Raw genomic sequence first — 23,971 nt, 5'->3', positions numbered from 1 at the left:
CGTGCCGCGCGTCATAGACGCGCGGTCACGCGTCTTCGGGAGCCTGCGCCCCCTGCACGAGCGTCCAGGGCTCCCCGAGGGAGCCCTGGTGTCCCGCGATCGTGGGACGGCGGCAGGGGGTTCCGGGGGACCCGGCGGACCCGGCAGCGGTAGGGAGAGCGCCCCGATCGGAGGGCGCTCTTCCGCTGCTTCGGCGCGCGCCCGAGGGTGACAGGCTACTGCTGCGGCCAAGAACGGGCAAATGCTCGAATAAACTTGGCCGCAGCAGTATATAAAAGCTGATGTTTTAGCAGTTTGCTGGTCTGGAGCATTCAAGTGTGTGATAACACAATGCCAAGGTGGAAAGACATCAGCAATGATCTTAGAGAAGCAATTGTTGCTGCCCATCAATCGGTGGTGGAGGGGTGATGATTTGAGCTTGTTTTGCAACCACAGAACCTGGGAACCTTGCAGTCATTGAGTCGACCATGAACTCCTCTGTATACCAAAGTATTCTAGAGTCAAATGTGATGCCATCTGTCTGACAGCTAAAGTTTGGCCGAAAATGGGTCATGCAACAGGACAATGATCCCAAGCACACCAGCAAATCTACAACAGAATGGCTGAAAAAGAAAAGAATCAAGGTGTTGCAATGGCCCAGTCAAAGTCCAGACCTCAACCCGATTAAAATGCTGTGGCTGGACCTTAAGAGAGCTGTGCATAAACAAATGCCCACAAACCTCAATGAACTGAAGCAACGTTGTAAAGAAGAGTGGGCCAAAATTCATCCACGATTACTTCAAGTTATTGCTGCTAAAGGTGGTTCTACAAGCTATTGAATCATAAGGTATACTTAGTTTTTCACATATGGCTTCTCCATTTTAGCTTTATTTTTGTTAAATAAATCATGACACGGTGTAATATGTCATGTGTTGTTGTTCATCTGAGGTTGTATTTGTGATGGTAGGGGTTGCTGGCATCACAAAACTGTTATGAAGCCCAGCTAGCTACCCCTAAATCTATGTAACTTGGCCACCTTTGTAAGACTTATTTTGTCCAAATGTACTTTATATTTGGGGAAGAACAGGGAATGTGTAAATGTATTTATATGTCCGTAAGAATGTATTTCAAAGTCTGTATTTGTTGTAAATGCCATCCCACAATTTAGGGAATCAACATTCTTCTGTAAATATGCATTGGGGGTCAGTCCTGCAAGAAAGCAAAGGAGATATTACATTGTTACTGTCATTCCTATGGAGAATGCAATCCACTTAGTTGAAGCTTTCTATAGAATTGATAGGATTAGGGACAGCTAGGTGTTGGGACTCCTGGTGGAGGTGAAAGGCTGCTGATCAGATCTGGCAGTAAGAGTATTGTATTGCACAGACTCTGATTTAATCAGGGATGAGTTTTTCATGCCCTCTGGCTGTTGTGGCCCAAACTTAATGTCCAGCAGCCCCCTCCCATGTAAATGATAGCCACAGAGGGATATATAAATGAGTGCTGATTAGAGAATCAGATCTACTTTCAGAGAGACACTCTGGAAAGGAGTGTGGAGATCTACTTTCAGAGAGACACTCTGGGAAGGAGTTTTGAGTTCTACCTTCAGAGAGCATCTGAGAGCAAGAGAGGCTAACAGACTGAGAGACACTCTGGGACTATCTGAGAGACTTAGAGACCTTCTGTGAAGGAGTTTGATAATCTACAGTGACCAGCTGGAGAGATATCTCAGAGGGGCTGCTGTGTGATCAGCCCTCTGAGATCCTGGACGAGAAGCGGACAGGACAAGCCTTGTTAAAGCAGGCCCTTGCACCTAGCGAGGCTAGAGTCTACTCCACAGGCCCCCAGTTGGTATTGTATCTTGGTTTGTACATCTTTGTGTTGTCTGCTAGCGTGCCAGAATAAACCCCATTTTATTCTACAACTTTGTCCTTTCTGGTGCTAGTGATCCCGGTGGTTTCGGTGTAAAAGTACTGGTCTCCCGTGACAGTATTTACCTAATTTTAAGACCTGCTAAGGAACAGATGATTGTTATTATGTCCTGATATGTAAAACCATAGAATTCAAAGAGGGTGTACTTTCTTTTTCACACCACTGTATATGCTTTTTTTTGCTTTATCCGATTGATCATCACCACCACTACCACCACAAAGACAACAATTAAAAATTATGTCCGCCTCTTCTTGCCCTCCACATCTACTTGAAATGTATTTTCAAACCACTGAAACTGGCATTACTATTTGACATGTTATTCACTTGTTACTGTATATATGCTAGGCTTATATACTACTACTGTATACTACTGCCTGTAATTAGCCTAGGGAAAAACAGATTAGGATGATCTGCTGCTTTATACTAGTCCTACTTGTCTGCCTAGCACTGGCAGGTGGCAGCACCATACAAATCTCCTAACATCCAAATTCACTCACCTCCGATCACCACCCACACCATTCTTTGATTCTGATTCCTCTGCCATCCACCCACCACCAGATACTCTACTAGTTGGTGTAAAATAAATGTACTTTACAATTATACTACTAGTTGTAGTAAAAAAAAAATACAAATACACACACACACAAATATATATATATATATATATATATATATATATATATATATATATATATATATATATATACTCTACATCCAACTTGACACATAATTTGGTACATTACTATGTATTTTAGCTATATTTTTTCTTCATATATATCGGTCAATTAGTTCAATATTTTGGCCAGAATATTTTAATCCACCCACCACCAGATACTCTACTAGTTGAGTAAAATAAATGTACTTTACTATTATACTACTCGTTGTAGTAAAAAAAAAATACAAACACACACACACACACACACACACACACACACACACACACACACACACACACACACACACACACACACACACACACACACACACACACACACACACACACACACACACACACACACACATATATATATATACTCTACATCCAACTTGACACATAATTTGGTACATTACTATGTATTTTAGCTATATTCTGTCTTCATATATATCGGTCAATTAGTTCAATATTTTGGACAGAATATTTTACGCCTATAACTATGCCACGGTAAGCCCATTTCAGTAGGTCGTAGACTACCAATATCATACTGTTTTATATATTTCTGGTTTACCGTGACGTGGTCGTAGGCTTAACTATTTTGTCCAACCTATTGAACTAAATGACCCCTATTTATGAGGAAAGAATTTAGCTAAAATACATAGTAACGTAGTAAATGATTTGTCAAGTTGATGTAGCATTGCGACCTATCCTTATCTCCTCCTGTACAGTTTGAAGTTAGTTTACTGCAGACTGGTGTCTTCTGCAATGCTCAATGTGTAGTAGGCTCCCTCTCTCCTGCTGGTCCTGCCTCCTCTGCTGATGCATTCCCAGTGGAAGAAAAGATAGGACCAGCAGAAGACAGGAATGCCAACATCTGCAGTTATTTCCCTGCAGACCTTACAGTTGCATTGGAGGTGGTAGCGACCCACAGGGGGAAATGTCTAGGGGCACTGTTCAATGGAGAGGGCCTGGTTCCTCTTCCAATCACCACTGAGGTACAATCCCAATAGGAGGTGACAATAATTCAATTTAGTGGCAGAAACATGATTTGAGTTTTTCTTCAATTCTAGCCTATAGATTAAAGCTGTGTTTGGTTTGATTTGGATTGTGGAAGTTTAGGGAGGGGCTAAGATTTTGCTCCCCTACCGAATTCACCCATCCCTAATTTATGCCAATACTCTAACCACTCCACTTGAAGATTTAATGCAGAGTTTTAATCCACCCCCTCTCATCACTTTATGGTATAATTGTTTTTCTCTATGCTGCCACAAAAAAACTCTACGAAAATTCTCAGAAAAGGAATTTCGAAGGTACAGTACAGGCCCATATTTACAAAGTGGTGCTATGCCATAAGACACTTCCTGACCCGAGAAGGCAACATACAGACCATTTAAGTAAATAGATGGTAACATATCTTTCCGTGTCAAGATTTACTTTTATTTACATACAGATGTTGCCCAGCTAACTTTCACCTCGACTCAGAATTGCTAGGCGAAAACGAGCATTGCATTTTGCGGCCACAGTGAAAGTTGCAGGCAGGCTACAATGGGGAAGCTGCTTCTTTCACTGACATTTTTTCCACTGTTACAGGAATTACTGGCAGGCTACATTGCTATAACCATTGCAAGAATAAAAGTCCCCCTAAATATTAAGATGGGTATATATCTTCATGATTTTAAAAGCCAGTGTAATCCTATGTAACTTAGATGGAGAATTTATAACTAAGCAACCCATTAAAAGATGTACCGGTACAAGTTGACAAAAGGTTTCACTTAATTGTTAAAAGCAGTTGTGCTTCTGTGCATATGAAAATCTTAGCAACTTTGTGCCTTTCCAGAAACATTGCATGAATCAACAACTACAGTAGTAGTTATTTTGACGTTTGCTGATGGTCACATTATTTGGGGCTTTCAAATAAAACGTAGCACTCCTGCAACTCACAGAAAGTGTGAGAGCTCTCTAAGGCCCAGATCTACAATTTTCTGTTACTGTAAACCACTTAATTTGACATTATGTAATTTACAGTTATGTTAAGAATATATATATGCAGTGGCTTGAGGATTGGCTTGTGTAATACGAGCTTGAGACAAAAGGTGGCACTTAGTGCTCATTTGCATGTCATTTCCCAGAATCCCTTGCTGCAGTGGAAGCGCTGTATGCTGGGTGACAATGGGGCAAGACAGGGATGCAGACCTGTCTAAGACATGCAAATGAACATACAGTAATATTTACAGTTGCTATATATATATATATATATATATATATATATATATATATATATATGTATATATATATATATATATATATATATATATATTATACTGAAAAAAGAAACAGAAGATTAACAAGCTGTTTTATAGAAATAACTGGTTACCAACTAGTGCTCTGAAGGAGAAAATTAAAATGAATCTATAAAAGATCTAATATAGCTAATGCTTCTTTCCTTTCATTTCTCTTATAGACTTGATAAAGCAATAATGAAGACCATGACTATCAAGGTGATTCAGCTGTACAAGTTTGCCTTAAAAAAAAAATTTTTTTACAGCACTTCTGTAAACAGATTGTATTCTGTCTAGGAACATGTGGACCTGGGATTTGGTTACTCAAAATGCATAATTCTTTGCAGCATTTTGCTATGACACATAGCTGATATCATTACAATAAAGTGTTTAGATCTTTGTGAAACAAAATGCAACCAACACTTTTACAAAGCTTTTTATGGGCATAAATAATGCAGGTACTATACATATAATAAGGAAATTAAAAGAAAAATAGTCTTAGTATATCACAGCTGACTACACATTTTCAATTAATTATGTATGTTTAATATTTCTCCAGATAGTCACTATAACTGTAATATGCTATGCAAAATAAATGCGAAAATCATATTTGTTTAACTTAAATAGTGTGCGCATTATTCATTAGAAGTGTTACCTAAAGATTTAATTTTTTTTAACTGTATTTAAGTGTGTATAACTAGACATTAACAAAGTTATGGTGGGTCAAAAAAGTGACCAAAACCCTCCACTCTACAGTGTATAGGAAATAAAAATATCACTTGTGGTTCATTTGCATGTCTCAGACAGGTCTGCAACCTTGTCTTTCCCTATTATCACTTAGGGCTGGGACCCGCTGCGCCCGGCGGCACGGGCGACCGCACGAGCATTCCCCACCAGCAGGGGAATCCTCCCGAGCCGGTCCCAGTCCCCCCTCACGGCACAGCTCACTACACATTGTGACGCGTCAGCCTCCAGGGGATTCAAGAAAATTGTAATCCCACGCGGCGATGCGTCATGTGGTGTGGCTGTGAGCCAATGAGGAGGGGAGGCTTCGGGGGGCGGGGAGGAGTGTGGTGGGAAAGCAGCGTGAGTGCCTGTCTGTGTGTGTGGGTGTATGTGTGTGCCTGAGTGCGTGAGTGCCTGTCTGTGTGTGTATGTGTGTGCCTGAGTGCGTGAGTGCCTGTCTGTGTGTGTGTATATGTGTGCCTGAGTGCGTGAGTGCCTGTCTGTGTGTGTGTATGTGTGTGCCTGAGTGCCTGTCTGTGTGCGTGCCTGTCTGTGTGTGTGCCTGAGTGCACGTCTGTGTGCGAAGAGTTGAGGGGCTGAGGATTTGAGGGGCTCAGCGGTTGAGGGGCTGAACGGCTGAGGAGTTGAGGGGCTGAGGGGCTGAACGGCTGACGGGCGGGAACGCCCCCTCAGGTCATGGCCGCCCCCCCCCCACATCATGGCCACGCCCCCACCTGTTTTTGCCACGCACCATCCCCCGCTCACAAAAATGGTCCCTTTGGACCGGAAAAAGCCCCAAGTGCCTCTCCACGCGCCGCCTGTCTGCAGTGTGGGCACGTGGTCTGAGGCACGGGGTCTTAGCCTTAGCAATCAGTGCTTCCACTGCAACCAGGGATTCTGAGAAATAACATGCAAATGAGCACAGTGTGCTTCTGTGCATGTGAAAATCTTAGCAACTTTGTGCCTTTCCAGAAACATTACATGAACCAACAACAAGTACTTATTTTGACGTTTGCTGATGGTCACATTATTTGGGGCTTTCCCATAAAACGTAGCACTCCTGCAACTCACAGAAAGTGTGAGAGCGCTCTAAGGACAGATCTACAATTTTCTGTTACTGTAAATCACTTAATTTGACATTACGTAATTTACAGTCATGTTAAGAATAACAGTGTATCTTCAAAGGACAATAGCAATGTTGAGCCATGGTATCTGCAGTAAAGATAATGGCAATTTGTGATAACGTAATGCAAATTATAATATATATCGCCTTGATAAAGATACCACTGTGGTTTCGAAACGACGATTTTATGTGATGGTTATGACAATATAGTTTTTTTGCAAACTTACCTTCTGAGTGCTGTTTCTACCGTATTGTTCCGCTTGATGGTAACGTATCATTTATATATATATATATCAGAAATATTCAGGGCACTCAAAAGGGGAAATAAAAAGGAAATCAACTTATCTGGTCAGTCGTGGTTCTTGCGGTGCAGCCAGGATCACCATCCAGCAACAGAAATAGATAGGCTCCTAACACAAAATATCCGTAGCACTCACCAATTCAAAAGATTAGATTTAATGAAGCAACACAATCATCAGGGGGTAACCGCAGGAAAAAGAAGCAATGTTTTGGACCTCACGGTCCTTTCGCAAGCTTGAGAAAGGACCGTGAGGTCCGAAACATCGCTTCTTTTTCCTGTGGTTACCCCCTGATGCTTGTGTTGCTTCATTAAATCTAATCTTTTGAATTGGTGAGTGCTGCGGATTTTTTTTTAGGAATATATATATATATATATATATATATATATATATATATATATTATATGTGTGTGTGTGTATATATATGTGTGTGTGTGTATATATATATATATATATATATATATATATATATATATATATAACAGGAGAAGAAGTGAATAAAGTAGCGCCACTCATAGACCAGTGAAAAAAATAATAAACCCCTTTCAAAGTGTAAAAAATCAAAATGCAAAACAATCCTATAATGAGAATAACATATATACAATTAATATAATCAAACTAAAATATACACTCAAACATATGAAAAAAATATATAAATATGTATTGAAAAATGTTAGTACAGTCCAAGTGTAAATGTCCAAACCCCTCAATAAGTCCTGATAGGTAATGCAGGAAAACTGTACAGAATCCAAGGGTCCATGGCTGCTCTCAAATGGAAGAACCACTTCCAAGGCAGAATCTATAGATACAAAAGGAAGACAAGAGTGCACGCCCCATAGTGTGATCCTGTACATTTAATAAAGGGAAGGGAATGGTGGAGGGATTAAAAACACTTACAAAGTATAAGTGATAAACAAGCAGTTTGTGATAAAAAGATCACCAACGATGCAGGAACCGTTCCGTGACATGCTCTCAGTCCAAACGAAATCTCTGGGCAACACCCGACACCAGCTGTCCTTAACACGATCGATTGAAGTCCTCCACACAGTGTGGCATTCGAGTTGGCCTCAATTCAGCTTCCACACGCTCCGGACGTAAAGCCGTTACGTTTCTGTTGCTGTAAATCACTTAATTTGACATTACGTAATTTACAGTCATGTTAAGAATAACAGTGTATCTTCAAAGGACAATAGCAATGTTGAGCCATGGTATCTGCAATAAAGATAATGGCAATTTGTGATAACGTAATGCAAATTATAATATATATCGCCTTGATAAAGATACCACTGTGGTCTCGAAACGACGATTTTATGTGATGTTTATGACAATATAGTTTTTTTGCAAACTTACCTTCTGAGTGCTGTTTCTACCGTATTGTTCCGCTTGATGGTAACGTATCATTTATATATATATATATCAGAAATATTCAGGGCACTCAAAAGGGGAAATAAAAAGGAAATCAACTTATCTGGTCAGTCGTGGTGCTTGCGGTGCAGCCAGGATCACCATCCAGCAACAGAAATAGATAGGCTCCTAACACAAAATATCCGTAGCACTCACCAATTCAAAAGATTAGATTTAATGAAGCAACACAATCATCAGGGGGTAACCGCAGGAAAAAGAAGCAATGTTTTGGACCTCACGGTCCTTTCGCAAGCTTGAGAAAGGACCGTGAGGTCCGAAACATCGCTTCTTTTTCCTGTGGTTACCCCCTGATGCTTGTGTTGCTTCATTAAATCTAATCTTTTGAATTGGTGAGTGCTGCGGATTTTTTGTTAGGTATATATATATATATATATATATATATATATATATATATATATTATATATGTGTGTGTGTGTGTATATATATGTGTGTGTGTGTATATATATATATACATATATATATATATATATATATATATATATGACAGGAGAAGAAGTGAATAAAGTAGCGCCACTCATAGACCAGTGAAAAAAATAATAAACCCCTTTCAAAGTGTAAAAAATCAAAATGCAAAACAATCCTATAATGAGAATAACATATACAATTAATATAATCAAACTAAAATATACACTCAAACATATGAAAAAAATATATAAATATGTATTGAAAAATGTTAGTACAGTCCAAGTGTAAATGTCCAAACCCCTCAATAAGTCCTGATAGGTAATGCAGGAAAACTGTACAGAATCCAAGGGTCCATGGCTGCTCTCAAATGGAAGAACCACTTCCAAGGCAGAATCTATAGATACAAAAGGAAGACAAGAGTGCACGCCCCATAGTGTGATCCTGTACATTTAATAAAGGGAAGGGAATGGTGGAGGGATTAAAAACACTTACAAAGTATAAGTGATAAACAAGCAGTTTGTGATAAAAAGATCACCAACGATGCAGGAACCGTTCCGTGACATGCTCTCAGTCCAAACGAAATCTCTGGGCAACACCCGACACCAGCTGTCCTTAACACGATCGATTGAAGTCCTCCACACAGTGTGGCATTCGAGTTGGCCTCAATTCAGCTTCCACACGCTCCGGACGTAAAGCCGTTACGTTTCTGTTGCTGTAAATCACTTAATTTGACATTACGTAATTTACAGTCATGTTAAGAATAACAGTGTATCTTCAAAGGACAATAGCAATGATGAGCCATGGTATCTGCAATAAAGATAATGGCAATTTGTGATAACGTAATGCAAATTATAATATATATCGCCTTGATAAAGATACCACTGTGGTCTCGAAACGACGATTTTATGTGATGTTTATGACAATATAGTTTTTTTGCAAACTTACCTTCTGAGTGCTGTTTCTACCGTATTGTTCCGCTTGATGGTAACGTATCATTTATATATATATATATATCAGAAATATTCAGGGCACTCAAAAGGGGAAATAAAAAGGAAATCAACTTATCTGGTCAGTCGTGGTGCTTGCGGTGCAGCCAGGATCACCATCCAGCAACAGAAATAGATAGGCTCCTAACACAAAATATCCGTAGCACTCACCAATTCAAAAGATTAGATTTAATGAAGCAACACAATCATCAGGGGGTAACCGCAGGAAAAAGAAGCAATGTTTTGGACCTCACGGTCCTTTCGCAAGCTTGAGAAAGGACCGTGAGGTCCGAAACATCGCTTCTTTTTCCTGTGGTTACCCCCTGATGCTTGTGTTGCTTCATTAAATCTAATCTTTTGAATTGGTGAGTGCTGCGGATTTTTTGTTAGGTATATATATATATATATATATATATATATATACAGTGCTCGACAAACCCGGTCGCCAACTCGCCAGCTGCGATCGGATATTGGCTCGTGGCCAGTAGCTTTTCTCCTGCTCTGCAAAAAAAAATCCCCTGCTCGAAAAAAAAAAAAATCCCTCTGGCTGTGACGCGGCTTGGAGTTGCCAGGACTTCAAACCGCCCTTCCTTCTCTGCACGGGTAAGTAATGGGGAGGGGGGGGGGGGGTTGGGGGTGCGCGCGCGTCTGCTGCTCCTCCTCCTATATATCCTCCTGTATAATTGTGTCACCTCCTACTTACAAGACCTGCACTGATCCGGTCATGGAGAGGATTGTGGACACATGCTTGAGGTGTGGGGAATTTAATGCCTTTAATAAATATTTATACTGATACATCCGGTCCCCGGCGCTCCCGCTGCCCGCGCGGGAGGTAGCAAAGGTGTTTCTCCCCCCTCCCTTCGGCGCTCCCGCTGCCCGCGCGGCTCATGTCTTTCTCTTCCCCCCTCCCTCTGCCCGCGCGGCTCGGGTGCTTCACCCCCCTCCCGCTGCCTGCGCGGCTCGGGTGCTTCACCCCCCTCCTTCTGCCGCGCGGCTCGGGTGCTTCATCCCCCTCCTTCTGCCCGCGCGGCTCGGGTGCTTCACCCCCCTCCCGCATGGCTCGGGTGCTTCACCCCCCTCCTGCTGCCCGCGCGGCTCGGGTGCTTCACCCCCCTCCTGTCCGCGCGGCTCTGGTGTTTCACCCCCCTCCCTCTGTCCGCGCGGCTCGGGTGTTTCTCTTACACCCCCTCCTCCCCTCGCTCCCGCTGCCCGCGCGGGGCGGCAGGTAGTAGCGGGGTGTTTCCCCGTCCCATCCCGTGTGTGTGTGTGTGTGTGTGTGTGTGTGTGTGTGTGTGTGTATGTGTGTGTGTATGTGTAGGAGAGTGTGTGTGAGTGTGTGTGTGTGTGTGTGTGTATGGGTAGGAGAGTGTGTGTGTGTGTGTGTGTGTGTGTGTGTGTATGTGTGTGTGTGTGTGTATGGGTAGGAGAGTGTGTGTGTATGGGTAGGAGAGTGTGTGTGTATGTGTGTGTGTATGGGTAGGAGAGTGTGTGTGTGTGTGTGTGTGTATGTGTGTGTGTATGGGTAGGAGAGTGTGTGTGTGTGTGTGTGTGTGTGTGTGTGTGTGTGTGTGTGTGTGTGTGTGTATGGGTAGGAGAGTGTGTGTGTGTGTGTGTATGGGTAGGAGAGTGTGTGTGTGTGTATGGGTAGGAGAGTTTGTTTGTGTGTGTGTGTGTGTGTGTGTGTGTATGAGAGAGTGTGTTTATGGGTATGAGAGAGTGTGTGTGTGTGTGTGAGAGAGAGAGAACATGTAGGACGCCAGAAGTACCCCCACACGCCACCCAATCAGTCATCCCCCCACCCAGTCAGTCATCCCCCCACCCAGTCAGTCACCCCCCACACCCAGTGATTCATCCCCCCACCCAGTCAGTCATCCCCCCCCCACCCAGTCAGTCATAGTCAGTCATCCCACCCCCCTGCCCTGTGCCCAGTCGCCCAGTCACCCCACCCAGTCAGTCAGTAATCCCCACCCAGTCAGACACCCCGTCACCCCAACCCCCCAATAACCCCACCCCGTCACCCCACCCAAACACCCAGTCAGTCACCCCAGCCCCCCAATCACCCTACCCCCCAATCACCCCACACCCCAATCACCCCACCCAGTCACCCCAACCCCCACAGTCACCCTCTCTCTGTCTCTCACCTGTCCGTCTCTCTCACCCTCTCTCTCACCCTCTCTCCGTGTCTCTCTCACCCTCTCTCCGTCTCTCTCACCCTCTCTCCGTCTCTCTCAACCCCTCTATCACCCCCTCTCTCAGCCCCTCTCTCACCCCGTCACCCCCTCTCTCCGTCTCTCTCACCCTATCTCTCACCCTCTCTCCGTCTCTCTCACACCCTCTCTACGTCTCTCTCTCACCCTCTCTCCGTCTCTTTCTCACCCTCTCTCCGTCTCTCTCACCCTCTCTCCGTCTCTCTCACCCTCTCTACGTCTCTCTCACCCTCTCTCCGTCTCTCTCACCCTCTCTCCGTCTCTCTCACCCTCTCTCCGTCTCTCTCACCTTCTCTCTCCGTCTCTCACCTTCTCTCTCTCCGTCTCTCTCACCTTCTTTCTCTCACCCTCTCTCTCACCCTCTCTCCGTCTCACCATCTCTCTCACCCTCTCTCTGTCTCACAATCTGGATATTTTATTTACCCTGTATATCTTAACTGCCCTATACCTACACCGAAATAACCTATACTGCTTTCTTCCAGATCTGACTCAAGCTTCACACGGAAGACATCGGAACCCCCCCTAACCCAGAAGACAGGTAGGGAACACATTCCCTCCAATGTATAACATTGCAGGAATGAGGGTACCTGGACATTGAGGGACTGCGGATCAGGTAAGATCCCAGGCGGGATTGCTGCTTTAAATATTGTGAAGCGGGGACGTCCAGGCACTAGTTAAGGGGTGCAGGAAACTAGTCATTCACACCTGGCTTTTTGCTTTTTTTTCTAGATTCGACATTTATACACACATACACACACACACACACGTAACAAGGACTAATTGTAGTATAATGTAATACAATAAATAAACTTATGTCAAAAACGAATGTTCTTACTAGAAATGTATTCAATTTATTTCATTTAGGGTTTTTTTTAAATGCGGGACTAGGGGCGGGACTAGGGGCAGGACTAGGGGCGGGGTAGGGGGACTAGGGGTGGGGTAGGGGGACTAGGGGTGGGGTTGGGGTGGGACTAGGTGGCGAGTAGATTTTTTTGTTCGGCGAGTAGATTATTGGGTGATTTGTCAAGCACTGTATATATATATATATATATATTATATATGTGTGTGTGTGTGTATATATATGTGTGTGTGTGTATATATATATATACATATATATATATATATATATATATATATATATATGACAGGAGAAGAAGTGAATAAAGTAGCGCCACTCATAGACCAGTGAAAAAAATAATAAACCCCTTTCAAAGTGTAAAAAATCAAAATGCAAAACAATCCTATAATGAGAATAACATATATACAATTAATATAATCAAACTAAAATATACACTCAAACATATGAAAAAAATATATAAATATGTATTGAAAAATGTTAGTACAGTCCAAGTGTAAATGTCCAAACCCCTCAATAAGTCCTGATAGGTAATGCAGGAAAACTGTACAGAATCCAAGGGTCCATGGCTGCTCTCAAATGGAAGAACCACTTCCAAGGCAGAATCTATAGATACAAAAGGAAGACAAGAGTGCACGCCCCATAGTGTGATCCTGTACATTTAATAAAGGGAAGGGAATGGTGGAGGGATTAAAAACACTTACAAAGTATAAGTGATAAACAAGCAGTTTGTGATAAAAAGATCACCAACGATGCAGGAACCGTTCCGTGACATGCTCTCAGTCCAAACGAAATCTCTGGGCAACACCCGACACCAGCTGTCCTTAACACGATCGATTGAAGTCCTCCACACAGTGTGGCATTCGAGTTGGCCTCAATTCAGCTTCCACACGCTCCGGACGTAAAGCCGTTACGTTTCTGTTGCTGTAAATCACTTAATTTGACATTACGTAATTTACAGTCATGTTAAGAATAACAGTGTATCTTCAAAGGACAATAGCAATGATGAGCCATGGTATCTGCAATAAAGATAATGGCAATTTGTGATAACGTAATGCAAATTATAATATATATCGCCTTGATAAAGATACCACTGTGGTCTCGAAACGACGATTTTATGTGATGTTTATGACAATATAGTTTTTTTGCAAACTTACCTTCTGAGTGCTGTTTCTACCGTATTGTTCCGCTTGATGGTAACGTATCATTTATATATATATATATCAGAAATATTCAGGGCACTCAAAAGGGGAAATAAAAAGGAAATCAACTTATCTGGTCAGTCGTGGTGCTTGCGGTGCAGCCAGGATCACCATCCAGCAACAGAAATAGATAGGCTCCTAACACAAAATATCCGTAGCACTCACCAATTCAAAAGATTAGATTTAATGAAGCAACACAATCATCAGGGGGTAACCGCAGGAAAAAGAAGCAATGTTTTGGACCTCACGGTCCTTTCGCAAGCTTGAGAAAGGACCGTGAGGTCCGAAACATCGCTTCTTTTTCCTGTGGTTACCCCCTGATGCTTGTGTTGCTTCATTAAATCTAATCTTTTGAATTGGTGAGTGCTGCGGATTTTTTGTTAGGTATATATATATATATATATATATATATATATATATTATATATGTGTGTGTGTGTGTATATATATGTGTGTGTGTGTATATATATATATACATATATATATATATATATATATATATATATATATATATATATATATATATATATGACAGGAGAAGAAGTGAATAAAGTAGCGCCACTCATAGACCAGTGAAAAAAATAATAAACCCCTTTCAAAGTGTAAAAAATCAAAATGCAAAACAATCCTATAATGAGAATAACATATATACAATTAATATAATCAAACTAAAATATACACTCAAACATATGAAAAAAATATATAAATATGTATTGAAAAATGTTAGTACAGTCCAAGTGTAAATGTCCAAACCCCTCAATAAGTCCTGATAGGTAATGCAGGAAAACTGTACAGAATCCAAGGGTCCATGGCTGCTCTCAAATGGAAGAACCACTTCCAAGGCAGAATCTATAGATACAAAAGGAAGACAAGAGTGCACGCCCCATAGTGTGATCCTGTACATTTAATAAAGGGAAGGGAATGGTGGAGGGATTAAAAACACTTACAAAGTATAAGTGATAAACAAGCAGTTTGTGATAAAAAGATCACCAACGATGCAGGAACCGTTCCGTGACATGCTCTCAGTCCAAACGAAATCTCTGGGCAACACCCGACACCAGCTGTCCTTAACACGATCGATTGAAGTCCTCCACACAGTGTGGCATTCGAGTTGGCCTCAATTCAGCTTCCACACGCTCCGGACGTAAAGCCGTTACGTTTCTGTTGCTGTAAATCACTTAATTTGACATTACGTAATTTACAGTCATGTTAAGAATAACAGTGTATCTTCAAAGGACAATAGCAATGTTGAGCCATGGTATCTGCAATAAAGATAATGGCAATTTGTGATAACGTAATGCAAATTATAATATATATCGCCTTGATAAAGATACCACTGTGGTCTCGAAACGACGATTTTATGTGATGTTTATGACAATATAGTTTTTTTGCAAACTTACCTTCTGAGTGCTGTTTCTACCGTATTGTTCCGCTTGATGGTAACGTATCATTTATATATATATATATCAGAAATATTCAGGGCACTCAAAAGGGGAAATAAAAAGGAAATCAACTTATCTGGTCAGTCGTGGTGCTTGCGGTGCAGCCAGGATCACCATCCAGCAACAGAAATAGATAGGCTCCTAACACAAAATATCCGTAGCACTCACCAATTCAAAAGATTAGATTTAATGAAGCAACACAATCATCAGGGGGTAACCGCAGGAAAAAGAAGCAATGTTTTGGACCTCACGGTCCTTTCGCAAGCTTGAGAAAGGACCGTGAGGTCCGAAACATCGCTTCTTTTTCCTGTGGTTACCCCCTGATGCTTGTGTTGCTTCATTAAATCTAATCTTTTGAATTGGTGAGTGCTGCGGATTTTTTGTTAGGTATATATATATATATATATATATATATATATATATATATATATTATATATGTGTGTGTGTGTGTATATATATGTGTGTGTGTGTATATATATATATACATATATATATATATATATATATATATATATATATATATATATATATATGACAGGAGAAGAAGTGAATAAAGTAGCGCCACTCATAGACCAGTGAAAAAAATAATAAACCCCTTTCAAAGTGTAAAAAATCAAAATGCAAAACAATCCTATAATGAGAATAACATATACAATTAATATAATCAAACTAAAATATACACTCAAACATATGAAAAAAATATATAAATATGTATTGAAAAATGTTAGTACAGTCCAAGTGTAAATGTCCAAACCCCTCAATAAGTCCTGATAGGTAATGCAGGAAAACTGTACAGAATCCAAGGGTCCATGGCTGCTCTCAAATGGAAGAACCACTTCCAAGGCAGAATCTATAGATACAAAAGGAAGACAAGAGTGCACGCCCCATAGTGTGATCCTGTACATTTAATAAAGGGAAGGGAATGGTGGAGGGATTAAAAACACTTACAAAGTATAAGTGATAAACAAGCAGTTTGTGATAAAAAGATCACCAACGATGCAGGAACCGTTCCGTGACATGCTCTCAGTCCAAACGAAATCTCTGGGCAACACCCGACACCAGCTGTCCTTAACACGATCGATTGAAGTCCTCCACACAGTGTGGCATTCGAGTTGGCCTCAATTCAGCTTCCACACGCTCCGGCCGTAAAGCGTGCAAACAACGTGATGACGTAGTGTCGTAATGTACATCCCTGACGCGTTTCGTCACAACAAATGTAACTTTATCAAAGGGAATGTTCATGAACAGGGATAGCTAGATATATATATACTGGAGAGTCTACAATCCAATTGGTGCATCAATTTATGTTTGTTACGCCCCTACAATGAGCATATATGCAATTAATATATGTATAACTTAGTTTCTACATAGAAAATCGGATTTATAAGGCACCCCAGCATATACTGATAACATGATATTAACCTTAATGAAAATAATAACAACATATAACATAATTAAAACCATATACCACTATAAAAACATACTATAAAACTGTATTAAACTCAATAATCCTATAAGGACTATAATAATCCATAATACATGAAATACCTCAAAAATAGCAATATATCAGCAAATCTCCTAAATAAATATTTAATAATAAATTAAAACCTAACAATATCAACCCAAAAAATATTAAACAGCTTCTGTGTGCACAGACACAACCGCACACATATATGCATAAATGCTAATATTGCATCCGCAAATAATGTATACAAACATCGTGCATGGGCACATAGAAACAAGGTGTGGAAGGTAGATTCTAGACAGGTTATATGGGAAAGAGGAGGGGGGGGAAAGTGGAGGAATATAGAATGGAAAGGGAGGAAGGGGGGGGAGAAGGGGAAGGTGGGAAGGGAGGGAGGGGAATGATGGGAAAGAGACTGCAAAAAGAGGGGGGATTTGGGGAACCAAAGAATCAAAGGGGAATCGACCAAAGGGCACAGATACAGAACCGAACCTACAGGCTCATACCAGAGTACTGGTATCCAAACATTCATTTAGACCCCCGGGGGTTAGTGTCCCCAACCGGTGGATCCAAAATGTCTTCATTCGACACAAAGATATAAAACGATCCCCACCTAGGGCATAGGGAGGAATGTGCTCAATGCCCATAATAGTGTAATGCCTGTATGCCCGCAGACCAAGCTAGACCCCAGTACTGAGGTGGGAATGGTATGATACCACACACCCACAGCAGTGGGAGCAAGCCCGCAGTGTGGTATAGCGTTGCTGGGCCTGTTGAAAGAATTGTTAACAGATACTTGCAACGCTTGGGGAGTGTCCGTGAGAATAGTTGTGTCCGTTTGCCAATGTTCAGGGGATCCAGAGAGTAGAGTCGTCAGAGAGCAAGCCAGGTCCTAGGAAGCCAGAGGTCAGCGAAGTCATATGTGTAGCAGGGTTCAAGGGGTTACCAGAGAGCAGAGTAGTCCAGGGAGAGCAGGGGTCAAAGCCAGGGAAATCCAAAGTAACACAGGAGCAGGTATTCAAAGGAGCACAGAGGGAGCACAGCATAGAACAGGTACTGCTGCGGCAGCTTTTATTCTTACTAATAACCGGCTTTTACCTGGCATGTTCCTGGAATGCCACGCTGTTCACCTGGAGCATGCCGGGCTCCTTTTGCCTTCCCAGCCAGGCGCATGCCCGGCTGACGCGCGGTTGATGTGTTAATTGAAAATGGTTCAGGATTTACTAGGCTGCAATGCTTCGTATGTCCGCCAGATGGCATAAATTCATGAATTGTAATGCAGTATATATATGTAATTATATATATATATATATACTGTATAACAACAACCCCTATAACCCCTAACATACAGTACTGTACACATACAGTACTGTATATGCACATCAATGATACTATAGGCCGGCGGGGGCGAGATGTGTTTGCAGCAGAGAGAGAACTGCTGCTCTCTTTGCGTAAACATCGGCATATTAAAAATTATTTAAAATACATTTTTATTCATAGTGTAGATGTGCAGGGGGTCTCCGGAGGTCTCCGGAGCTGAACCGCGTTGGTCCAGGACCCCCTGCTCCCCGAGATACAGGCCCCTTTATGAGGTGCCTGTATCCCTCTGCATTTAAAGGTCGCGATCACGTGACCGCGGCATGTAAACCAAGCAGAGGGAAACCAGCACCCCCTAAAGGGGGGACCAAACACCCCCTTCACCCACCCCCGCTACCCACAATAAAAAAAAATCACACACAGCAGCCCCACAATTAATAAATAAATCTAAATAAATAAATAAATACATGAAGATAAATAAATATATATGTATATATATATATACTGTATATATATATACAGTATATATATAATAACAATCCCTATACATATATATACTGTACAGTGGCGGCCAACTTTATTCTTACTTGGCTAGCTCCGCGAATTTCAGAATATCCGGTGATGTGCGGTTTTGTGTCGTTTTCTCCAGGGGCATATAGCGCTATTTTCGCGGCTGTGATTTAAGCATTTTTTTCCCGCTGGCTGCAATACTGCAATGCCGTGTAAAAACGCATGGGGGCGTTTGCGAGCTGTTGTCTTTAAAGCCGTCCCCTATAACCCCTAACATACAGTACTGTACATTTTTATTCCTAGTGTACATGTGCAGGGGGTCTCCGGAGCTGAACCGCGTTGGTTTCAGGTCGGGGGACCCCCTGCTCCCCGAGATACAGGCCCCTTTATGAGGTGCCGGTATCCCTCTGCGTTTAAAGGTCCCGATCACGTGACCGTGACCTGTAAACCAAGCAGAAGGATACCGGCACCCCCTAAAGGGGCCTGTATCTCGGGGAGCAGGGGGTCCCCGGACCTAAAACTACAGCGGTTCTGCTCCGGAGACCCTCTGCACATCTACAGTATGAATAAAACACATATATAAATAAACACTCGTTCCTTACCTTAGCGGCTATGTGCTATGGTAACGAAGCAGCATTTCTGTATTTTAATAATATTGTACAGTGAGCAGGGGGTTCCCTGAGCCAGAAATTAATGCTCAGGGAACCCCCTGCTCCTGCACAATATTATTAAAAATACAGAAATGCTGCTTCATTACCATAGCGTATAGCCGCTAAGGCAATGAAGGGGTTAACTCACCGTGCCCGCTTTATTGTGGGAAGCGGGGGTGGGTGAAGGGGGTATTTGGCCCTTGGTGTGAGTTTAGGACTTGCGGGGGGGTTACGGGTGCACTTAACCCCATCACGACCGTAGCAGTTAATACCGCTACGGTCATGAAGGGGTTAACCCCTACCGCTACCCCCCGCAAGCCCTAAAAAAACCATCGTTGGGGCTAATACCCCCTTCACCCACCCCGCTACCCACAATAAAAAAAAATCACACACAGCAGCCGCCCAAAAAATAAATAAATCTAAATAAATAAATGACTATAAATAAATACATTTGAAATACATTTTTATTTATAGTGTAGATGTGCAGGGGGTCTAGGGAGCTGAACCTCGTTGGTTTCAGGTCAGGCCCCTTTATGAGGTTCCGGTATCCCTCTGCGTTTAAAAGTCCCGATCACGTGACCGCGACCTGTAAACCAAGCAGAGGGATACCGGCACCCTCTAAAGGGGCCTGTATCTCGGGGAGCAGGGGGTCCATGGACCTAAAACCACAGCGGTTCTGCTCCGGAGACCCTCTGTACATCTACAGTATGAATAAAACACATATATAAATAAACACTCGTTCCTTACCTTAGCGGCTATGTGCTATGGTAACGAAGCAGCATTTTTGTATTTTAATAATATTGTACAGTGAGCAGGGGGTTCCCTGAGCCAGAAATTAATGCTCAGGGAACCCCTGCTCCTGCACAATTTTATTAAAAATACAGAAATGCTGCTTCATTACCATAGCGTATAGCCGCTAAGGCAATGAAGGGTTAAGGCAGAATAAACAATAAATACATGACATACATATTTTTAATGTGTGTTTTAAACCTCCCTGCCTTCACTGTAATCTATGTAAAAACCCCTCCCCCTATTGTGTGTTTTAAACTTCCTGCCTTCACTGTAATCTATGTAAAAAACCCTCCCCCTATTGTGTGTGAAGCTTCCCTGCCTTCACTGTAATCTATGTAAAAAACCCTCCCCCTATTGTGTGTTTTAAACCTCCCTGCCTTCACTGTAATCTATGTAAAAACCCCTCCCCCTATTGTGTCTGCTAAACTTCCCTGCTTTGACTAATCTGTGTAAGCCCCCTCCCCCTATTGTGTCAGTTAAATCTGCCTGGCCTGTGTTTCTGTGAGTGCAGTGTACTGTATGTAAATGTGGGGAGGGGGATCCCGTGTAAATAACCACACCCACTACCCACTACCCACCTGCACATGGCCCCTCCGCTGCTGCAAAAAAGAGACAAAAATTAAAACATACAAAGTCATGTCCCCTAACCCCTTAATCACCAGAGCGGTTATTAACTGCTAAAGTCATTAAGGGGTTAACCCACCCTCACCCACCACTCAGGATGCCTACATACCCTCCCACACTAACCCCCCCCCCTGTGAGGCCTAACCACCCAGTACCCACAAGGGAGGACTACCCACATACCGTTGGGGAAACACCCCTCCCCCACCCCCAGTACCCACAATAAAAACAATACAGTGCCCCACAATAAACATCATTCTATTTATTAAATACATTACCCACCCCCTGTGCCCCCCCCATAAATACAAGATTTATTCTTTTACATACAGGGTTCATAACGCAGCCCCACACGAGTCCCCGGTGGGCTGGCGGGGCACCTGGACAGACCTACAGTTTACCAGCAGCCCTTTTTACACAGGTTCTGGAGGCCAGCTGGTGGGTCGCGCCAGCACCATGGCCCCCAGGTGGTCTCCTTGGGTCTCCGTGGGCTACAATTGGGTCCCCACGGTAGGCCCATGGATGTCTGGGAGCCCCGGGTCAGACCCACAGGTGTCTGCGGGGCCTCGGGTGGTTCCTTCGGGGTTCTGGGGAACTCATGAGTGCTCACTACGGGTCCGCGGTGCCCCCACAGAAGTGGGACCACACATCATCATCCCCGCACCTACGGGTCGGCGGTGCCTCCACAGAAGTGGGACCACACATCGTCATCCCCGCAGACTACGGGTCGGCGGTGCCCCCACAGATGTGAGACCACCGCTACATCCCCGCATGTGTCACACGTGGAACCACCAGCCTGATACCCTTGGGATACCCGAGGATACCCGCAGGTGGTCTCCAGAGGTCCCACGCAGAACCACGGAACCAACCCTGAATGTAAAAAAAATAAACCTGGCCTATACATGCAATACATACACCCTCCCCCCCAACACCTACAGTACAATAATGTGCAAAATAACTATTATCCAGATATGGATAATAGATTAATTGCCCATTATTAAAAACATTAACTAGCATATACAAATAAATAAAGTACTACTGACCTCATCAATACGAAGTGTCCGTCGCCAGCAAAATCCTTGTCTTGCCCACAACATACATAGCAAATACAAAGCCAATACATTGCAATTACATTCAGATATCAATTAACCCCTTAAACACCTTATCAGATAATAACCGCAAAGGTGATTAAGGGGTTAAGCCACAGTGGCCCGATACCCACCCTTTACCCATGAATTTGTACAGTGGCTTCATCATGCAACTATATATATTTATACTGTATATATACAGAGAGAGAGAGAGAGAGAGAGAGAGAGAGAGAGAGAGAGAGAGAGAGAGAGAGAAATACAGTATATATATATATATATATATATATATATATATATATATATATATATATACAGTATATACACACACATGATGAATCAATATACAAATACATGTAGAAGGGTTATCAAAACCATACTGTCCTACAAATAAAACAATAAACAATTCACACTCCATCCCGAACAATAAAACAATTAACTAATTCACGCCTGGAGCAGAAAAATTTAGCCTGTGAAAAAATACAGTACCGACCAGAATACAACCTTTAAAAACAAGGCAACACAGAGGTTTGGGGGGAAAAAGGATGTGACGTCATTGAAAGCTTGTCACATGGTACTAGAGCCAATCAGAGTAGGGATGGAGTTCCCACGCTCTGATTGGCTACCGTACCATGTGAGGACGGCCATGTGTCTTTTAATGAATTCATCTTAAAGGCAATTGAAGCAAAGCCATTCTGATTGGCTGTGCTTTCATTTCCTTTAAGTGACGTCATAATTTTTTTTTTATCGGCCAAAACACATGGTTTTCACGGCCCAATCATGACCGTGGGAACCATGACGAAAAATGTGACGTCATAGGCCTTTAAAAGCCTATGTCGTCTCATTTTGAAGCCAGACGCCGCGGAGGAAGGACCTCCGGAGAAGAAAAAAGGCCAGGGCGTGGCTGAAGACGGAAAGAAGACCCCGCCCCGCCCCGCCCCGGAAGAAGGTAGAAGAAGGAAGAATACAGATGAAGATGGATTACAATTAGAAGACCCGTGGATTGATTTGGATTTTTAGTTTAAAGTTTATTTTTTTATGGTTTATTATTTTATGGGTTCCTGTGCCTGGTGGATTGGTTCTTGAGTAAGGTGTGCAACGGGAATCGGTGGGGGCAAGTAATGGTAAGTGAACTAAAGAAATGTATTTTATTTAACTTGTTAATTTTTTCAAAAGGTTTTTTAACATGTGTATTTTTTTTTTTTGCGGTATATCATTTCTTGCTACTGTATGTATGTATGTATATATGTCTAGAGAGATATATACATACAGGGTAAGAAATGATGTTGTTTTAAAAGCTTGATTTGATGTGTTTTAAATTAATTTGTCTATGCTACTATGCTTTATTGTGTGTTTAAAGTATTTTAAAATTAGATAGATGTATTCCTTGGTATTGTATTGTGTGTTTGAGGGAGGTCAGCGATAGCCTTGGTTTTAAAGGTTGGATTTTGGTTGGTACTTATATTTTTTCACAGGCGAAATTGTTCTGCTCCAGGCGTGAATTAGTTAATTGTTTCATTGTTCACGATGGAGTGTGAATTGTTTAGGGATGTAAATAATGATTACTAATTGATTTTTGTTTACTTGGTTGATTCATTTGAGAAGTGATGTTGTTTTAAAAGCTTGATTTGATGTGTTTTAAATTAATTTGTCTATGCTGCTATGCTTTATTGTGAGTTTAAAGTATTTTAAAATTAGATAGATGTATTCCTTGGTATTGTATTGTGTGTTTGAGGGAGGTCAGCGATAGCCTTGGGTAAGTGAACTAAAGAAATGTATTTTACTTAACTTGTTAATTTTTTTAAAAGCTTTTTTAACATGTGTATTTTTTTTTTTTTTGTGGTATATCATTTCTTGCAACTGTATGTATGTATATATGTCTAGAGAGATATATACATACAGGGTAAGAAATTATGTTGTTTTAAAAGCTTGATTTGATGTGTTTTAAATTAATTTGTCTATGCTGCTATGCTTTATTGTGTGTTTAAAGTATTTTAAAATTAGGTAGATGTATTCC

The 23,971-nt window shown here is 42.0% G+C and overlaps 1 protein-coding gene across 5 annotated transcripts in view; it reads left to right on the top strand.

The window, feature by feature from the left end:
• The window catches only part of GABRA6 (gamma-aminobutyric acid type A receptor subunit alpha6), a 180,611-nt gene that overhangs the window by 106,561 nt on the left and 50,079 nt on the right, over nucleotides 1-23,971 (top strand). The window contains exon 10 of one of the 5 annotated variants that reach the window (XM_075601931.1): nucleotides 5,028-5,455. The exons of 1 other annotated variant lie outside the window; for it this stretch is intronic. The gene's annotated coding sequence lies outside the window, so the exon portion shown is untranslated. Of the gene's footprint in view, nucleotides 1-5,027; nucleotides 5,456-23,971 lie in introns of those variants that run through there. 3 more of the 5 variants (XM_075601928.1, XM_075601927.1, XM_075601930.1) reach the window with 3 other exon arrangements.

Source organism: Ascaphus truei, chromosome 5, assembly GCF_040206685.1.
Source record: "Ascaphus truei isolate aAscTru1 chromosome 5, aAscTru1.hap1, whole genome shotgun sequence".
Taxonomy (NCBI): Eukaryota; Metazoa; Chordata; class Amphibia; order Anura; family Ascaphidae; genus Ascaphus; species Ascaphus truei.
Note: the sequence above shows the minus strand (reverse complement) of the source record. Positions and strands in the feature narration are given on the sequence as shown.